We start from the raw sequence: 20,141 nt of genomic DNA, 5'->3' as shown, positions 1-20,141 counted from the left end.
TTACCTCTGGAATACCTGGTATGACTCTCGGAAGCATAGGATAACTGAGTTTATTCACTTAACCGTTCGAATGTCGTAGAAGGTGGTAACGGTCTCGGATGGTTTCACTCTCGATCTTCTGATTCATAGATGAAATTATGGTGCCCGTCACTTATGTTTATACAATTTTGCATCACTGACCATGAAAATATCCTCTCGATACAGAGGGATAGTTTTTAGGATGGTATGGTCTACGGTGTAACGTTTGAGTCTACACAAATTCGTAACGTTGCACGACGGTTAAACTCGGGACATTAATATTTATACCGTTAAATAGGGTGTATGATACCAATGTTGCACAGCAGATTGTCTCCCGGAATACCTGGTTTGACTCTCGGTATCACAGGGTTGGTCATGCTACTGGCTCAGCTGTGCGACTCTCAAAGACGGTTGTAACGTTCTCGATAAGATTGGCCGTCGAATTTTTAATTCGAACATGAAACTATGGAGCTCGTGGCTAAAATCTTTCCTAATTTGCTTCTCTGGACACAAAGTTGCACTCTCGATACAGCGGGTTAGTTTCTCGGAAGGTACGACGGACGGTGAAAGTTTAGACTCTGTACCAATACGTAACGTTCTGCAACGGTTTGACTCTGTATTTTGATATTCATACCCGGAATTACAGTGCCTACTGCCAATACCTTTCAGCCGATATACTCCCGGTATAGCTGGATTGACTCTCGGAATCATGAGATAGGTGACGCTACTGACTAAGCCGTTCTCTCTCACAGACGGTGGTAACGCTCTCGAACTGTTTGACCGCCGATCTTCTAATTCATACATGAAGTTAAGGGGTCCGACACTGTAATGGAGTCTGACTGTCCTCACTGAACACGAAGATATACTGTCCATACAGCTGACTGATTGAACAGGGGATAAGGTCTTCAGTGAAACGTTTGAATTTATACCAACTGGTAACGTAAGCGGTTTCACGTTCTACTTTAATATTCAAACCGGAAAGTAAAGTGTCTATTACTAATACTGTTCAGCGTATTTACTCCCGGAATACCTGGTCTGTCTCCAGGAATCGCTGGTTGGGTGATGGTATTGTGTTGTATATGCGATTTCACAGAGAATGTGGAAAACGGTTCATGAACTGTTTCACGCACGATCTTCTCATTCATGCGTGAAATTAAGGTGCCCTCCACTGCAACGAATAATAACGTGTATCTTTGAGAACGAAGTAATACTCTACATATATCGGGTTAAGTTCTCGGAGGGTACGGTTTTCTGCAATACATTCGACATTATCTCAATATGTAACGGTCTTCAAATGATTGACTCTGTACTTTCATATTCTAACTGTGACCTAAGGTATCTCTTGCCAATACTGTACAGCGCATTTACCCCCGGATTATCTGGTTTGACTCTAGGAATCGCAGGATAGGTGAAGCTATTGACTTAACTGTTCGAATATCATAGAAGGTGGTAACGTTCTCGATCGGTTTGACCCATGATCTTCTAATGCATATATGAAGTGATAGTGTCGTCACTGAAATGAAAACAAATTTATTTCTCTGAACACGAAGTAATGCTCCCGAGGAAACAGCGGATTAGTTTTTCGGATGTTATGGCCTTCGGTAAATCGTTTGACCTTATATCATTTTCTAGCTTTCTCAAACGGATTGACGCTCTACATTATTATACAAACCGTGAATCAAAGCGTCTATTGACAATAATGAACAGCGCGTTTATACCTTGAATTCCTGGTTTGGCTATCAGAATATCGAGATCGGTGATGGTACTGACTTAGATGTGTGACTCTAAAGAAAAGTTATATCGTACTCGAACGGATTGACTCGCGTCCTCCTTATACGTCCATGAGATTAAGCTTCCCATCACTAAAATGACTCCAAATTTTCTTCTATGAACATGTACCTATACCCTAGATAAACGTGGGTTCTTTCTCAGGAGGTAAGCCCTTGCGATAAAGTTTCACACTATAACATTAGGTAGTGTTCAACAAAAGTTTGACGCACTACTTTAGTACTCATACCGTGAATGAACGTGTCCATTGGTAATACTGCAATGCGGATTGACTTTCGGGACACCTGGCCTGAGCCTCGGAACCGCATAATAGTTGTAACTACTGACTAAGCTGCTCGACCATCAAATAAGGTGATAACGTTCTCGAAAGTGTTGACCATCGATCCTCTAACTTATACATGATGTTATGGTACCAGTCACTAAAACGTTTGCTAATATGATCTTCCGAAGACGAAGTAATACTCTCAACGGAGCAGGTATTGTTCGAGCAGGGTAAGGTATCCGGTGAAATGTTTGACTTTATTGCAATTAGTAACGTTCTCAAACGGTTTGACGATCTATTTTAATAGTGAAACCGTGAATTAAGGTATCTATTGCCAATACTGCGCAGTGAATTTACTCCGGCATACCTGGTTTGAATGACGGAATCACATGATATGTGAAGCTATTTACTTAGCCGTTCGTCTGCCACAGCAGGTGGTAACACTATCGAACGGTTTGACCCTAGATCATCTCAATCATACTTCAAGTCGAAGTGCCCGTCACTAGAATCTCTGCGAATTTGTTTCTCTGAACGCGAAGTAATACTCTCAATACAGCGAGTTAGGTTCTCGGAGGGTAAAGTCTTCGGTAAAATGTTTCACAAAATTCCAATCAGTAACGTTGGACAAGGGTCAGGCTCTGTACTTTTGTATCCCAACCTTGAATTAAGGTGTACAGCTGATTGATTCCTGGAATACCAGGATTGACTATCGGAATAACAGGATAGGCGAAGCTATTGTCTCAGCTGTTCGGCTCTCAAAGAAGATAGGCTCGTTCTCAAAGGTTGTGACTCTCGATTATCCTGTTCATACACGAAAATGAGATGTACTCCTGCTATAATGACAATATACCAACTCATAATGCTTTCCGACTGCTTGAATTTCAACCTTAATTTTCAAAACGCGAATTAATGTGTCTATTTCCAATACTGATCAGCCGATTTACTCCAGGAATACCCAGCTTGACACTCGGAATCACTGGATAAGTGAAGATGTACAGTTACCCGTTCGACTCTCAAAGAGTATGGTAACGTTCTCGAACGGTTTGAGCCTAGACCTTCAAATTCATGCATGAATTTCAGGTGCCGTCACTAAATTCTATGCAAATGTGATTCCATAAACACGTAGCTCTATTGTCGATACGGTGGGTTAGCTGCGCGGTCGATAATAGAATGTGTAACATGTTTGATTTCATCGCAATTGTAGTGTTTCACACGGTGTAACGCTGATTTTCAATATTGAATCCGCGAATAAAGGTATCTATTACCAATAATATAAAGCGCACTTACTCCCGGAATATCACGTTTGACTTTCTGAATCACAGGATGTATGAAGCTACTGACATAGCCATATGAATCTCAAAGAAGGTGGTAGCTTTCTCGGACTGTTTGACCATCGGCCTTCTAGTTCATATATGCAATTAATGTGCCACTCACTAAAATGTATTCTAATTTGTTTCTATGAACACCATGTTATACTCTCGTTGAAGAGGGTGAGGTTTGCGAATGGTGATGCCTTCGGTAAAGTGTTTCACTTTATAGAAATTGGTAACGTTCATAAACAGTTTCACGATTTAGTTTAATTTTCAACCGTGAATTAAGGTCTCCACTGTCAATGCTGTTCAGCTGATATACTGCCGTAATACCTAGTTTGACTCTCGGAATCGCTGGATGTGTGAAGCTATTGTCTTAGATGTTCTCCTCTCATAGAAGATGGCAACGTTTTCCAGCTGTTTGACACTGATTCTTCTTATTCATAAAGAAATGATGGTCCCCGTCACTAAAATGTTTGGCTAGCTTGATACCCTGATCACGAAGTTATACTATCGAAAATGCGTGTGAGATTCGCTGATCGTACGTCCTTCGGTAAAGCCTTTGACATTGCAACAATTGATAACGATCATAAACGGTTTGAAGTTCAATCTTAATATTTAAACCGTGAATTAAGGTGTCCAATGCTTATACTACTACTCGGATTTACTCCCGGCATACCTGGCTGCCATCTAGGAATTACAGAATAGTTGAAGCTATTGGCTTAGCCGGTCGGCTCTCAAAGAAGGGGGTACCGTTCGCGTACGCTGTGCTTCTCGATGCTGATATTTATCCACAAACATATGGTGTCGGTCCACTCAAATGTATGCTAATATATGTCCGTGAACATTGAGCAGGACACTGTTTACAGCGGGTAAGGTTCTCCGCAGGTAAGTTATTCTGTATGAGGAATAAATTTGTACAAATTGGTAATGTTCTCTGACCGGACGACTCCCTACATTAATATCTATACCGTTAATTACGGTGTCAATTGCCAATACTGTTCAACGGATTTACACCCGGAATACGTGGCTTGAGTCACGGAGTCGCAGGATAGCTGAAGCTACTGTCCTTTCGACACTCAAAGAGGCTGTTGTGTTACCTGCTCGAATCACAAGGATGCTGGTCATGTACTCGAAACGTTTCACCCTGGATTATCGAATTCACACATGATCCATCACTAAATGTATACGAACTTTCTTCTCTGAACACGAAGTTATACTCTCGATAAGCAGGTTACATTCGCGAAAGGTAAGCTTTTCTGTTTAACGTTTGACTGTATTCGAATAGGTAATGCTCCCGGAATACCAGATTTAACACTCGCAATCGTAGAATTACGAGTGTTGAAATGGAACTATTGACTTATCCGTTCGTCTCTTACAGAAGGTGGCAATGTTCTCGAACGGGTTGACCCTCGATCTTCAAATTCATATATGAAATTAAGGTGCCCGTCACTACATCGTATCCCAATTTGTATCCCTGATAACGAAGTTATAACATCGGTACAGCGGACTACGATCTCGCTGGGTAAGGTCGTAGGTAAAACGGTTCACATTATGACATCTTGTGACGTTCTCAACCGGATTCACTCTGCACGTTAACATTGGAATCGTGAATTAAGGAGTCTATTGCCAATACTCTTCAGCCGATTTACTCCCGGAATGCCTCCTTTGTCTCTCAGAATCATAATACGAGTGAAGCTATTGTCATAGCTGATCGATTCTCAAAGGAGGCCATAACGTTCTCAAACGGTCTTCTAATTCACACACGAAATTATGATGGCCGTCACCAAAATGAAAATAATTTGCTTCTCTGAACACGAAGATATACTTCAGACACAGCGAGATATCTTCACGGATGGTAAGGCCTTCGGTATAAAGTTTGACTCTATACAAGTACTCAACGTTCTTCCACGGTTTGACTCTCTACTTTACTACTCATACCGCGAATTAAGCTGTCTATTGCCAACACTGTTCAGCGGATAGAATCCCAAGGAATGCGGGAACGTCCGCGAATAGTTTGACACCAGATCTTCTAATTCATACATGAAAATTAGGTGTCCGTTACTAAAATGTATACTAATTAGTTTCCGTTAACAGTCAGCATCACATTTGCTGCTGTGGGTTAGGTTCTCCGAAGGTAAGGTAATTGGTAAAGCGATTGACTTTATACCATATGGTATCATTCTCAGACGGTTTCACGCTCTACTTTAGTACTGCAGCCGTGAATCAAGGAATCCGTTGCCAATAGTGTGCAACGGATTTAATCCAGATGTACGTGGTCTGACTCCCAGAATCACAGGATTCTTGAAGCTATTGTCTCAGACGTGCGATTCTCAAATAACGCGGTAACGTTCTCGAACAGTCTGACGCTCTACTTTAATGTTGAAACTCTGAAACGAGGTATCCATTGCGAATAGTGTACAACTGACTGACTACCGGAATACCTGGTTTCGCCCTTCGGAATAACAGGGTATGTGAAGCTGTTAACTTAGCCGTGCGACACTAAAAGATGGTGGGATCGTTCTCGGACGCATTGACCCTTGATATTTCCATTGATACGTGAAATTAAAGTGCCCATCTACCAAAATGTATGCTAATTTGCTTTTCTGAACAAGAAGTTATACACTCGATGCAGTGGGTTTGGTTCGTGGAAGGTAAGGTATTTGGTAAGAGGAATGACTTTATACCAATTAGTAATGTTCTCCGACGCATTGTCTGCTCCTTTAATACTCAAACCGTGAATTAAGTTGTCTATTGCCAATACTCTTCAGCGGATTTACACCCAGAATACCTGGTATGACTCTCGGAATCTCAGGATAGGCGAAGGCATTTACGTAGCGGTTCTTCTCACACAGACGGTGGCAGCGTTCTCCAGTGGATTGACCCTCGACCTTCTAATACGTACATGGTTCCAGTTTGCGAAATAAAGACTAATTTCTTCTATGAACACGATGCTATACTCTCGATATAGCGAGTTAGCGTTGCGGTTGATAAGGTCTTCGGAGAGGGTTTCACTTTATACGAATTTGTATCGTTCCCAAACTCTCTGGCGCTCTACTTTAATATTCCAACCGTGTATTGAGGTGCCTATTGCCAATACTGCTCAGCATATTTGCACCCGGAATACTTCGTTTGACTTTCGGAATCGCAGGATAGGTGAAGTTACTGACATAGCCGTTCGGCACTCAGGGAAGGTGGTAACTTTTTCTATATGTTTGACACTCAATCTTATAATTCACACATGAAATTAATGTCCACGTGTCTAAAGTGTATACTAATATGCTCCTCTATACACGAATACATAATCTCGAAGCAGCGGGTTAGCTTCTCCGAAAGTAAGGCCTTCGGTAAAAAGTTTGACTATATAGCAACAGGAAACGTTCAACAACGGTTTAACTCTGTTAATTTATATTCACACCATGAAATAGCGTGTCTAATGCCAATACAGTTCAGCGGGTTCAGACGCGGACTACCTGGTTCGACTAGTATTGTGGTGAGCTAATTTTATTGCATATATAATATGAAAACCTGTTATATTGAAATTTTCTACTCCTGAAAAATTTTGTTCTGTAAAATTTGCTCTATTGAAATGTTCAACTAGTATTGTGGTGAACTAATTTTATTGCATATATAATATGAAAATTTGACCTATCGTAATTTTCTACTGTTGACAAATTTTATTAAATTTAAAATATAAATAAGCTAATTTCAAACCTTATAGATTCATAATTTGTCGATATATTATACAATTATATTTTATATCAAATATATATTTAATAATTAATTTTATATTATTCTAGTAGTACAAATAATTAATTTGATACTATTTTAGTCGATTAGTATAAATTAATTCATTAGAAATAATTAATTTTATATTATTATAGTCGAGTAGTATAAATTAATTTATTATAAATAATTAAATTTGTTCTCTTTTAGTTGAGTAGTATAAATTAATTTAGTATAAATAATTAATTTTATACTATGTTAGTCGAGTAGTATAAATTAATATATTATAAATAATTAATTTTACACCATTTTAGTAGTATAAATAATTAATTTTATATTATTTAAGTTGACCAGAATATAATTATAACTAAATTACAATGTTAGTTAATTAAATAAGTATATTTTAAAATATGATTTATTTAATATTTGTAGGTTCATTAATTATTTTGTAATAATTTATTTAATATCTATAAATATTAAATAAATATTTATTAAATGAAGTTTATTAATTATTTAATTTATTTAAGTATACAAAACATATAAATATTAAAAATTGTTTAATGTTAATACGTTTATTAATTATTTAATTTATTTAAGATTACAAAATCTTTAAGTACTATAATTTATTTTAATATTTTATAGGTTTATTAATTTAATGAGAATATAAAATGGTTAATATTAAATGAATTTACATTATTAATATTTATAGGTTTATTAATTATTTAATTTATTTATGGATATAAAACTTATAAATATTAAATATTATTTATTCTATTATGTTATAGCTTTATTAATCATTTATAATAATAATATTCCTGATAAAAGGAATATTTTGATAAGATATTTATGTAAATTAATATACTATTATTAGTTATAAAAATTTCAAAATATTTATAAAAATTATAGCATAATTTAATTTTAAATAAATAATATAAATTAAGTTTAAAATATAAATCTATAAATTTTATATATTTAATTTTTATTTTATATTTATTTTTTTTATTATTATCAAATATTATTTTAAAGTGATTTATTTTTTATATTCTAATATTTATAAGAATTAGAATAATTAATTTAAATTCTAATAATAAATTATGGAGTTTTTTTTTTAAATATCATTTATTTATATATCATTATTTATATTATATAAATATAAATTTATAAATAATAATTTAAATAATTTTATATTAAATTATAAAAATAATTTAATTATTTTGTTTATGTCAATTTTATTAATTTATTTGTTATTACCAATTTTTTCATTTATTGTTAACTCATTATTCATTAAAAATTTTATATATATTATTGAATATAATATATTTATTAGACTTATAATTTTATTAATCTGAAATATTTGTTTATATTGTTATATAAAAATTATTATATTTTTATTTATAAATATAATTTTTTCTTAATTTTTTATTATTTTCAATTTTAAGTTTAATTTTTTAATATTATTTTCTTCAATATTTAATATTTTAGTAGTATTTATATTAAATAAATTATAAAAATGAAATAATTAATATATCTTGTTTATATAATTTTAAATTTGCAATTTAATGTTTTTTAAACTATAATTAAAAATTAATAAATTTAAAAAGTGTTATATCTGATAAAAGAAATAAATTCTAAATTTATTAATAATAATTTAAAATTTTTTGGTACTATACAAATTTAAACTTAAATTATGAACAATTAATTTTAAAAACTAAAAATAAATTTTAATTTTAACTTTAATTAAGAGATTAATTTCAACAAATCATAAAGATATTGGCGTTCTATATTTTGTATTAGCTATATGATCAGGAATAATTGGTTCTTCCTTGAGATTTTTAATTCCTGTAGAATTAAGAATTCCTGGAATATTCTTAAATAATGATCAATTATATAATTCTTAAAATTACAATTCATGCATTTTTAATAATTTTTTTTATAGTTGTACCTTCTTTAATTGGAGGATTTGGTAATTGATTAATTCCTTTAATATTAATATCACCTGATATATCATTTCCTCGAATAAATAATATTACATTTTGAATATTAACTCCATCATTATTATTATTATTAACTAGAAGAATATTTAATTTTATATCTGGAACTGGTTGATCTGTATATATCCACCTTTATCTAATTACATATTTCATTCATCTCCTTCTGCAGATTTTACAATTGTTTGTTCACATGTATCTGGTATTTCATCACTTTTAGGAGCTACAAATTTAATAACTACAATTATATTAATATAAAATTTTAGATTAGATTTAGATGAAATACATTTATTTACTTGATCTGTTTTTAGTACAATAATTTTATTATCATTATCTTAACCTGTAGTAGCAGGAGCTATTACAATATTATTATTTGATCGTAATTTTAATACATCTTTCTTTGATCCTATAGGAAGAGGAGATCCTGTATTATATCAACATTTATTTCGATTTTTTGGTCATCCAGCAGTTAATATTTTAATTTTACCTGGTTTTAGATTAAATTCTAAAATTATTATAAATGAAAGTGGTAAAAAAGGAGTATTTGATAATTTAGGAATAATTTATGCAATATTAGGGATTGCAATTCCTACTGGAATTAAAGTTTTTAGATGATTAGCAACTTATTATCGTTCAACATTTAAAATAAATAATTCTATTATATGACCTTTAGGTTTCATTTTACTATTTGCAGTTGGAGGACTAACAGGTATTATATTATCTAATTCATCTATTGATATTATTTTACATGATACATATTATGTTGTTGCTCATTTTAATTATTTATATTTACTATGTTGTTGCTTTAATTACTGGTTTAATATTAAATAAAAATTGATTAGTTTATCAATTTTTAGTAATGTTTATTGGAGTAAATTTAACATTTTATCCTCAACATATTTTATGTTTAATAGGAATACCTAGACGTTATTCTGATGATTATCCTGATTCTTATTATTGTTGAAATCTATAATCTTCAATTGGTTCTATTATTCCATTAAACAGAATAATTTTTTTATTATTTTTAATTTTAGAAAGTTTAATTTATTGACGTTTATTTTTATTTAAGTGTTATCAATCATTTTTGGAATGGTTAATAAATTATCCTCCATTAAATCATTCATTTAATGAGTATAGAATTTTAATAATTAAAAAACTTTCATATGGGAGAAAAGTGCAATGAATTTAAAATTCAATTATATAAAATTTAATTTTATTATTAAAAATAGCAGCATGATGTATATTTCTTTCAAAATTCAAATTCTTTTTATTATGATAATTTAATTTATTTACATAATTTTATTTTAATATTTATATTAATAATTATTGTTCTTACAACATACTTAATTGCTGATATTTTAAATAATACATTTATTAATTTATATTTAATAAAAAATCAGTTAAGTTCAGTAATTTGCACAATTATTACAGTAATTATTTTATTATTTATTTGTTTTCCATCTTTAAATATTTTATATTATATTGATGAATTATTAAATCCTTTTTTTTCAATTAAATCAATTGGTCATCAATGATATTGATCTTATTAATATTCTGATTTTAATAATATTGAATGCGATTCATATGTATTATTATATGAATCAATAAATCAATTTCGATTATTAGATACAGATAATCGAATAGTTACATATATATGAATAAATTTCATTGAAACCAAAGTGAGGTAATTTATTATTAATAAATTTAATGAATAAAAATTCCAATTTTTTATGTAGCTTACATAAAATTTTGTATCTTCAATATAAAGATATTTAAATATTAAATTATAAAAATTAAATATATAAAAGTAAAAATTTTACATTTAGTTTCGACTTAAAAATTTGATTTATAAAAAATCTGATATATATATATTAGAAACAATTATATTATTAATATTAATTATAACGTTAGAAGCTTCATTTATTTTTATTTCTTTAAATATTTAAATAGGTCATAAAAAGAGTATAATATTGAAAATGTTAAGGGATATTTTTAATTTTTTAAATATTTTTTTATACATTTAAAATAATATTTTATACCTTTGATTTCACAAATCAATATTTTTTAAAACTATATAAATTTTGTTATTATAATCAGTCAAAATATTCATTTATTCATTCAATTAATAAAATAATAAACAAAGTAAATAGAAAAAAGGAAATTAATTATTCTACATAATAATCATCTATATTAATTAATATAAAAATAATTGGTATTAGTAAAATAATTTCGGCATCAAAAATTAAGAATATTAAGGATATTATATAAATAGGAAAAGAACATGGTAAAATAGCTACAGAAATTATATTGAATCCACATTCAAAAGATAACTTTTTTTCTAATTTATTTTTCAATATTATCGAAAATATGAAATTAAGAAAAAATAAAATTAATGAAACTAATATTCATAGTAAATATAAATAAATAAAATTTATTGTAATAAGTATTAATAATAATATATATACATATAACATTACAATATCATACATATATATAGAATCTGTTTATATATAATAATAATTAATTAATAAATAATTTAATTAAGAAAATTAGTTATAAAAACATAAAAATATAAAAATTAATAATATTATAAATTTAAAAACTAAAATAAATATTGATTTTATTTAATAATGATATAAATTTACTTGCAAATAATTCTACAATAATTTTTTCAAATATAATTTCATGTAAGTAAATATATTGTAATAATCATAAATAAGATTGTTTATAAATTAAATTTAAATTTATAAAGTTATAATAAAATATAATGATATTTTTTAAAAATATTAATTTATTTGAAATTCTATTTAAAGAATATGTTGATATAAATATTTTAAAAATTAATATTTTTATTAATATGTTTCAATTTAATATTTCTAATATAAATTTTAATCTAAATATAATTTTCTTCAAAAAATTCTAAAAATTATTATAATTAATACGCAAAAAGTTACTAAATTATCATCTTTAATGTGCATTAAACTTAAATTCAAATTTTTATTTTAAAAAATTGTCATAATTCGACAAGAATATATAATAGTAAATGTTGTTCTAATAATTAAGTTTAAATTTATAAATAAATTTATTTTTGAAATAATATAACTTTCAGTTATTAAATCTTTAGAATAAAATCCAACTAAAAAAGAAAAACCTATTATGCTAAAGAAAGAAAATATAAAAATTAATCTTTTTAAGGGATAAATATAAAATATTCCATTATTAAATTTTGAGTTTTGGTTATTATTTAAATAATGACTATGACTTCCTACATATATAAATATTATAGATTTAAATATTGCATGAATAAATAAATATAAAAAAGCTAAATCCATTAAGTTTAAAAATAAAATTCTTACTATAAAACTTAATTGACTTAACGTTGGATATGCAACAATTTTTTTAATATCTAATTTAAAATTTGCGGAAATGGCTGTATATAATATTGTTAATTTTGAAATTAATGAAATAAAATTTTTATAATTTATTTCAATTAATTCTAAATATCGAAATAATAAATATACACCTGCTGTTACTAATGTTTTCGAATTAACTAAAGATGAAACTGGTTGTCGAGCTATTATAGCTATTGGTAATCATGTACGGAACGGAATTTGAGCTCTTTTAGTAAAAATTATTATAATAAATAAAATTATTATTATATTATTAAGTTTATATAATAATAAACTTCATCTACCAAATATTATTATTTTAGAAATTAATATTAATGCAGAACAATCACCAAAACGATTTTAAATAATTGTTAATATTTCGGAATTACAAGATTTATTTTTTTGATAATAAATAATTAAGGAATAAGAGATTTATTCTTATCCACCTCAACCAATTATAATAATTAATATATTAAAACTAATACCTAAAAAATATGTAGAAATTAAGTATAATATTATTAAATAAGAAATCGTTTAATTAAAAAGTTTTCTATATTTATATAACTAATTCTATGTAATAAAATTTATGATCTAATTAATGATGCGGAAAATAAAAATATTATTCTTTTTGAATCTAAATAAATTATATAATTAAATTTTATAGAATTTAATCTAAAAATATTTCATTGTATAATAATAATATAATTAATTAATAAATAATAAAAAAATACACTTGTAAAAATAAATAAATTTTATAAATATATAATTTAATTATAATTTAAAGTTAATAATTTATTAATAAAACTAATTTTTAAAATTAATATTTTATAATTATTTAAATTTAAATTAGAATTAAACAAAGTACAAAAGAATTTAAAGGAATTCAATGTACTATTAAAGTAAAATAATTAATTCATTTACCATTTAATAAGTTAAATTTAAAACAATAATTACCATGATTAATAAATGAAAATAAATAAATTGAATAAATAAATCTTAATAAACAATATAAAAATAATATTAGTAATAAAGCTTTATATTTATAAATTAAACTTATTAATAAAAAAATTTCTCTAATATATTTATTGAAAAAGGAGCAGATCTGTTTGAAGAACATAATATAAATCACAAAATATTGAAGGTATGAAATTAATTAAACCTTTATTAATTATCAACAGCCGCCTATTTGTTTGTGTATAAATTATTTCAAATAAATAAAATAATTCAGACGATCTTAATCCATGAGAAGTTATTATTATATATCTACCGTAAATACCTAATTTAGTAGAAGTTACTGTTCCTATTAATATTAATCTCATATTAGTAATAGAAGAAATAGCAACGATTAATTTTACATCTAATTGACGTAAACATATAATTTATAAAATTAATGTACATGAAATTCTAATTATTAAAATATAATTATTTATTTTAAAAAAATAATATTTAAAAATCAACATTAATCGTAATAATCCATCACATCCGAATTTTAATATAATTGATGCTAAAATTATTGATCCATAAAAAGGTGCTTCTACATGAGCTTCTAATAACCAAGAATGTATCATATATATATATATATATATATATATATATATATATATATATATATATTCCTATATATATATATATATATATAGGAATTTTAACTAAAAATGATAATAATATATAAATAAATATAAATATTGAAATATAATTACTAGTTAGTTCTCTTAACTTAAAATTTATATCATTATCTTTATGTATAAATATAAAATAATAAATAATAAAGGCAATGAAAAAAATAAAGTATAGAATATTAAATAAAATCTTGCTAAAATTCGATATATAGAATTACCTCAATTTATTGATAATAAAAAAAAATTAATAATCTAGCCACAAATGTTAAATAAAAAAATAAATAATTTAAAGAAATAAAATGATACCATTAATGATAATCCTAAAATTGCTTCTCTTACTGAATAAATTATATATAATAAATATATTCATCTATGATTATTGCAAATTAAATATATTAAAATAGTAAAAGAAATACATTCAATTGAAATGAAAAATATGAATAAATAATTATTAAAATAAAATAATATAATTCATTTAAATAATAAAATAATTATTATTATTTCAACAATTATTATAGTTTAATAAAAACATTCATTATGTAAATTAATAATAATAATAAATTATTTAAAGCTAAGTTATATATTTATATTAATTAAATTCAGAAAAATTTTTAAATAAAATTGTTATAGTATCCAACACTATTGTTTTTAATAAACAATTTTATGAAAATTGAATTAAATATTGTAATATACATATACATACATATATAAATATAATTTATAATAACTAAAAATATAATAATAATATTAAATTTATAATCACTAATTAAATCATATTTAATTATAAGCTTAATATTAGAAATTAATAATTTTTACTCTCCTGTATCATATTTATTATTTTTTTTAATTTATTCCATAAGAATATTTATTTTAATCATTGTTTTAATTATAATATATTCTTTATATATAAATTAATTACGTCTATCAATATTTACACTTCACGTATTATATTTATTTTCCTTATTTTATTATTTTATTAAATTTACCAAAATTTGAATGTAATAAAATTAATATTCTACGTTTATTTATTATTTGATTAATAATTTATATATATAAATTATTTTTTATTTAAGAATTATTTGTCTAATAATTTAAATTTAAATTTATATAATAATATATTAATAATAATTGAAATAAAAAAAATTTATTCAAATATTAATATAATAGTCTTTATAATTATAATATTATTTATTACCATATATTTTTCAGTTAAAATAACGTCCATTATAAAAAAATGTTTACGAAAAAAAATATAAATTAGTATGAATAAATATAAAAAATTAGAAAGTAATAAAACGGTAAATAAATAAAACTAAAAATAAATTTTAATGTTTTATTACTTTTCAATTTTTTATATAAATATTAATATTTTATATTTTATATAATATTGTATATTATTAATATTTTATATTTTATAAAATATTTTATATTATTAATATTTTATATAAATATTAATATTCATATACCATTAAATATTAATATTGTATGAAATTTTGGATCAGTTCTTGGTTTATCTTTATTACTTCAAATTATTTCAGGTGTTTTTTTATCATTAAATTATTGTCCAAATATTAATTTTGTATGTATAGGATTTTCTCATATAATAAAAGATGTAAATTCTGGATGACTAATTCGATTAATTCATATAAATGGGCCATCTTTTTCTTTCATAATAATATATTTACATATTGCCCGAAATTTATATTATTATTCATTTAAATTAAATATAGTTTGAAATATTGGAAGTACAATTTTGTTATTATCAATAATAACAGCATTTATAGGTTATGTTTTACCATGAGGACAAATATCCTTTTGAAGAGCTGTAGTAATTACAAATTTAGTACCAGCAATTCCATATGCTGGTCAATTATTAGTAGAATGAATTTCAGGAGGATTTTCAATTAATAATTAAACATTAAATCGGTTATTTTCCTAACATTTTATTTTACCATTAATTATTATAACAATAGTAATATTACATTTAATTATTTCACATATTACAGGATCAACAAATCCTGTAGGAACAAATAGAAATATTTAAATAATTCCTTTTTACCCTTATTTTATAATTAAAGATGAGATAGGATTCATTATTACTCAAACTTTATTTATATTTATAAACTTTCAAAATCCTTATTATTTTGGTGATCCTGATAATGTTAAAATAGCTAATTCAGTAATTACACCAATTCATATTAAACCAGAATTATATTTTTTATTTGCTAATTCAATTTTACGATCAATTCCTAATAAATTAGGAGGAGTAATTAGATTAATATTTTTAATTTTAATCTTATTTACTTTCCCTTTAATAAATAATCATTATTTTAACAATTTTAAAAATTGTCCTATTAGAAAATTCTATTATTGATATTTTATTAACAATTTTTTAGTATTAACATGATTAGGAGGTCAAATAATTGAATACCCTTAGATTAATTTAAATATTTTTCATACTTTATCGTACTTTTTATATTACATTATTTCATTTAAATTAAATGAATTATGAGATTATTTAATTTATTAAAGTTAATAAACTTGAATAAGTATAAATTCTGAAAATATATTATAAAAATTAAATTTTTTATTAACATAGAAAAATTATAATTTTTTTTATTCAATACATTAATATGAAATAATTTAAAATAATAATTAATATATCAGTTCAAAAAAACTATTTACTGATCAAATCGATTACGTGATAATAATGCTCGATTTCAAATTATTAAAATTTAATTTAATATATCAATAATAAAAAATATTAATGATCAATAATTATAATTAAAAAATATAATTACCAGTAATAATGTTATAAATATAATATTTAAATATTCCGATAAAAAAATTATTGTAAATATTCTTCTATGATATTCAATATTAAAACCTGAAACTAATTCTGATTCACCTTCAGTTAAATCAGAAGGTGATCGATTTAGATCAACTAATAAATTAATAAAAAATATATATTATGAAGGATTTAATAAAATAGAAAATATAACATTTAATTGATTTAAATTTAAGTTCATTAAACAAAATCTTTCTATTAAAATAAAAAAAATAAAAATTATAAAATATATTCTAATCTCAAATGAAATTATTTGAGCAATTGATAATGAACCAATTAAAAAAACTGGAAAAATTATTAATCTTATAATAAAGAAAACAAAAATTATTGAATATTTAAATTTAATAAATATATTTAGATTAATTCAAAAATAAATTAATCATAAAACAAAAGATAAAATAAGTATAATTATTGGACCAATAATAAATATTAAACTATAATTAAAAATAAATCATTCTTTAGTTAATAATTTTATAGCATCTCTAAGAGGTTATAGTAAACCTAACAACCCAATCTTATTTGGTCCTTTTCGATATTGAATATATGATAATAATTTACGTTCAAATAAAGTTAAAAAAGCAACCCTAATTAATAAGGAATCATTATAATTAAAAAAATTTGTATTCAAATATAATAATAATTTTTATAAAATAAAATTATTATTTATTATATATCTAATATAATGTATTTACACTCTAAATTTAACACACTTTAATTTGTTGAAATAATTATATTAATTTTAATTTTTAAATATTTATTATATTCAATAAAATTATTTCTCAATTAAAATCGTTTCGTACAATTAATAAATGAAATTACTATACATAGGAACCGATCTGACTTACGTCGATCTGAACTCAAATCATTTAAGATATCAAAAGTCGAAAGGACTAAACTTTTAAATTTCTGCATTTTAAATTTATCATAATTCAACATCAAGGTCGCAATCATCTTTATTAATTTGTTCTTTAAAAAGATATTACGCTGTTATCCTTAAGGTAATTTGTTCATTTAATTACCATTATGATATCAAATTTAAATATTTCCTTGAATCAAAGTTTAATAAATATTATAATATAAAGTTTAATAAATTTATAAATTCACCCAATTAAATATTAATTTAATAATAGTAATTAAATATATTATTAATTATTGTTAAATTATTATAAAATTCTATAAGGTCTTATCGTCGCATAATCTAATTCTACCATTTTAACTAAAAATTTATATTAATCAATTATAACTGAGACAGTATATATTTCATTAATTCTTTCATTCCATTCTTTAATTAAAAGACAAATGATTATGCTACCTTATTACTGTCAATATACTGCAGCTATTTAAAAGTTCATTCAGCAGATTTAACTTTAAATAAAATTCTGAAGGATATGTTTTTGATAAACAAGTGAATATATATATATATATATATATATATATATATATATATATTACTCATTATTACTCATTTTATCTTAAATTTCCTATATTTTGATTGGAATTTATATTACATTAAATTTTAATAAATTTATAACTTATTATTTACAATAAATCTAAAAACAACAATACGTGATGAAAATATTTAAGAATATCTTATCGTGGATTATCAAATTGATAAACAAGTTTCCCTAAATAAATAAAAAGACTGGAATATTATTTAATTTTAATGACTTACATTTAATTATTAATTAAATAATTATTTTTCATAACAGGGTATTTAACCGTGGCTTCTAAAAAATTTTTTTAAATCTATTTAGTTAAAAATTAAATTTAAATATAATTTAAAAATTTCACCTAAAAATTATGTATTTCATTAATTGATAAAGTTAAAATAAATAATTTCATTTGACCTAATTAATACATAAAAATATTTTACTCGACGAAAATACTATAAACTTAATTATTTATTCTACTAAAACAGAATAAAATTAATTATTAAACAATTTCATATAAAGTATTATATTATTATATATCGATAGATTATCCATTTATAAGCTTAATAATTAGCTTATTTATAATTTATATTTAATAAACATTGTCAACAGTAGAAAATTTCAATAGAACAAATTTTCATATTATATATGTAATAAATGTAGCTTATCACAATACAAGTCGAAAATACCAATATAGTAAATTATACACAATAAAATTTGTCTGCAGCAAAAAATTTCAATATATATACATATAGGACCCTTACTTCACGCTATGAATATTAAAGTAGAAGGTCAAACCGTCGGAGAATAATACCAATTGGTATAGAGTCACTCTTATTACCGAAAGCATACCCTCCCTAGAACCTAACACGCTGTAGCCTGTATCATGCTTAGTGCTCACAGCAACAAATGAGTAGATATTATATCGGAAGCACACCATGTTTTCAAATATGAATTAGAGGATTGAGAGTCAAACCGTTCTAGATCGTTACCATCTTCTTTGAGAGTCGCACAGATACGCCTACAGCTTCACATATCCTGCGATTCCCCAGACCAGGTATTCCGCGACTTATGCCGCAGTACAGTATTGGAATTAGACACGCTATTTCACAATATGAATATTAAGGAACAGAGATAGCCATTGCAGAACGCTTATTGCAATACAGTCAAACTTTTTACCGAAAGCCTTACCTTGCGATAACGTATCCCGCCGTATAGAGAGTATTACTTCGTGTTCATGGAAGCATTGAATTATATATCTTAGTGGCGGCACCCTATGTTTCATATGTGAATTCGCAGATCGAGTGTCAAACAGTTCGTGAACGATACCACCTACATTGAGAATTGAACGGCTCTATGTCAACAGCTTCTCCTATCCTGTGATTCAGAGAGCCAAATGAGGTATTTGGCGAGTAAATCTGCTGTTTAGCATGGTCATTAGACAGCATATTTCACGGTGTAAATATTAAGATACAGAGCAAAACCGTGGGTGCACGTTACGACTTGGTATAATTTCAAAAGTTTTACCGTAGACCTTACTCTTCAATAATATAACCTGCTGCATCGACAGTATAACTTGGTGATCAGTGATACACATTAGTATATATTTTAGTGGCAGGCACCTTAAGTTCATGTATGATTTAGAAGGTCAGTTGTCAAACCGTTCGTGATCGTTAATATCCTTTTAAAAAATTCGAACGGCTGAGTCAATAGCTTCACCTATCCTGCGATTCCTAGAGTCGAAACAGGTATTCCGGGAATAT

At 25.5% G+C, this 20,141-nt stretch overlaps 1 pseudogene; it reads right to left on the bottom strand.

The window, feature by feature from the left end:
* Positions 1-16,901: 16,901 nt before the first annotated feature.
* LOC143220177 (NADH-ubiquinone oxidoreductase chain 1 pseudogene) lies at positions 16,902-17,537 on the bottom strand (annotated as a pseudogene).
* Between the last annotated feature and the right edge of the window lie 2,604 nt (positions 17,538-20,141).

This window comes from Lasioglossum baleicum, unplaced genomic scaffold (genome assembly GCF_051020765.1).
Source record: "Lasioglossum baleicum unplaced genomic scaffold, iyLasBale1 scaffold0328, whole genome shotgun sequence".
NCBI lineage: Eukaryota > Metazoa > Arthropoda > Insecta > Hymenoptera > Halictidae > Lasioglossum > Lasioglossum baleicum.
The sequence above is the reverse complement of the archived record's forward strand: the minus strand, read 5'-3'. Positions and strand labels throughout refer to the sequence as shown.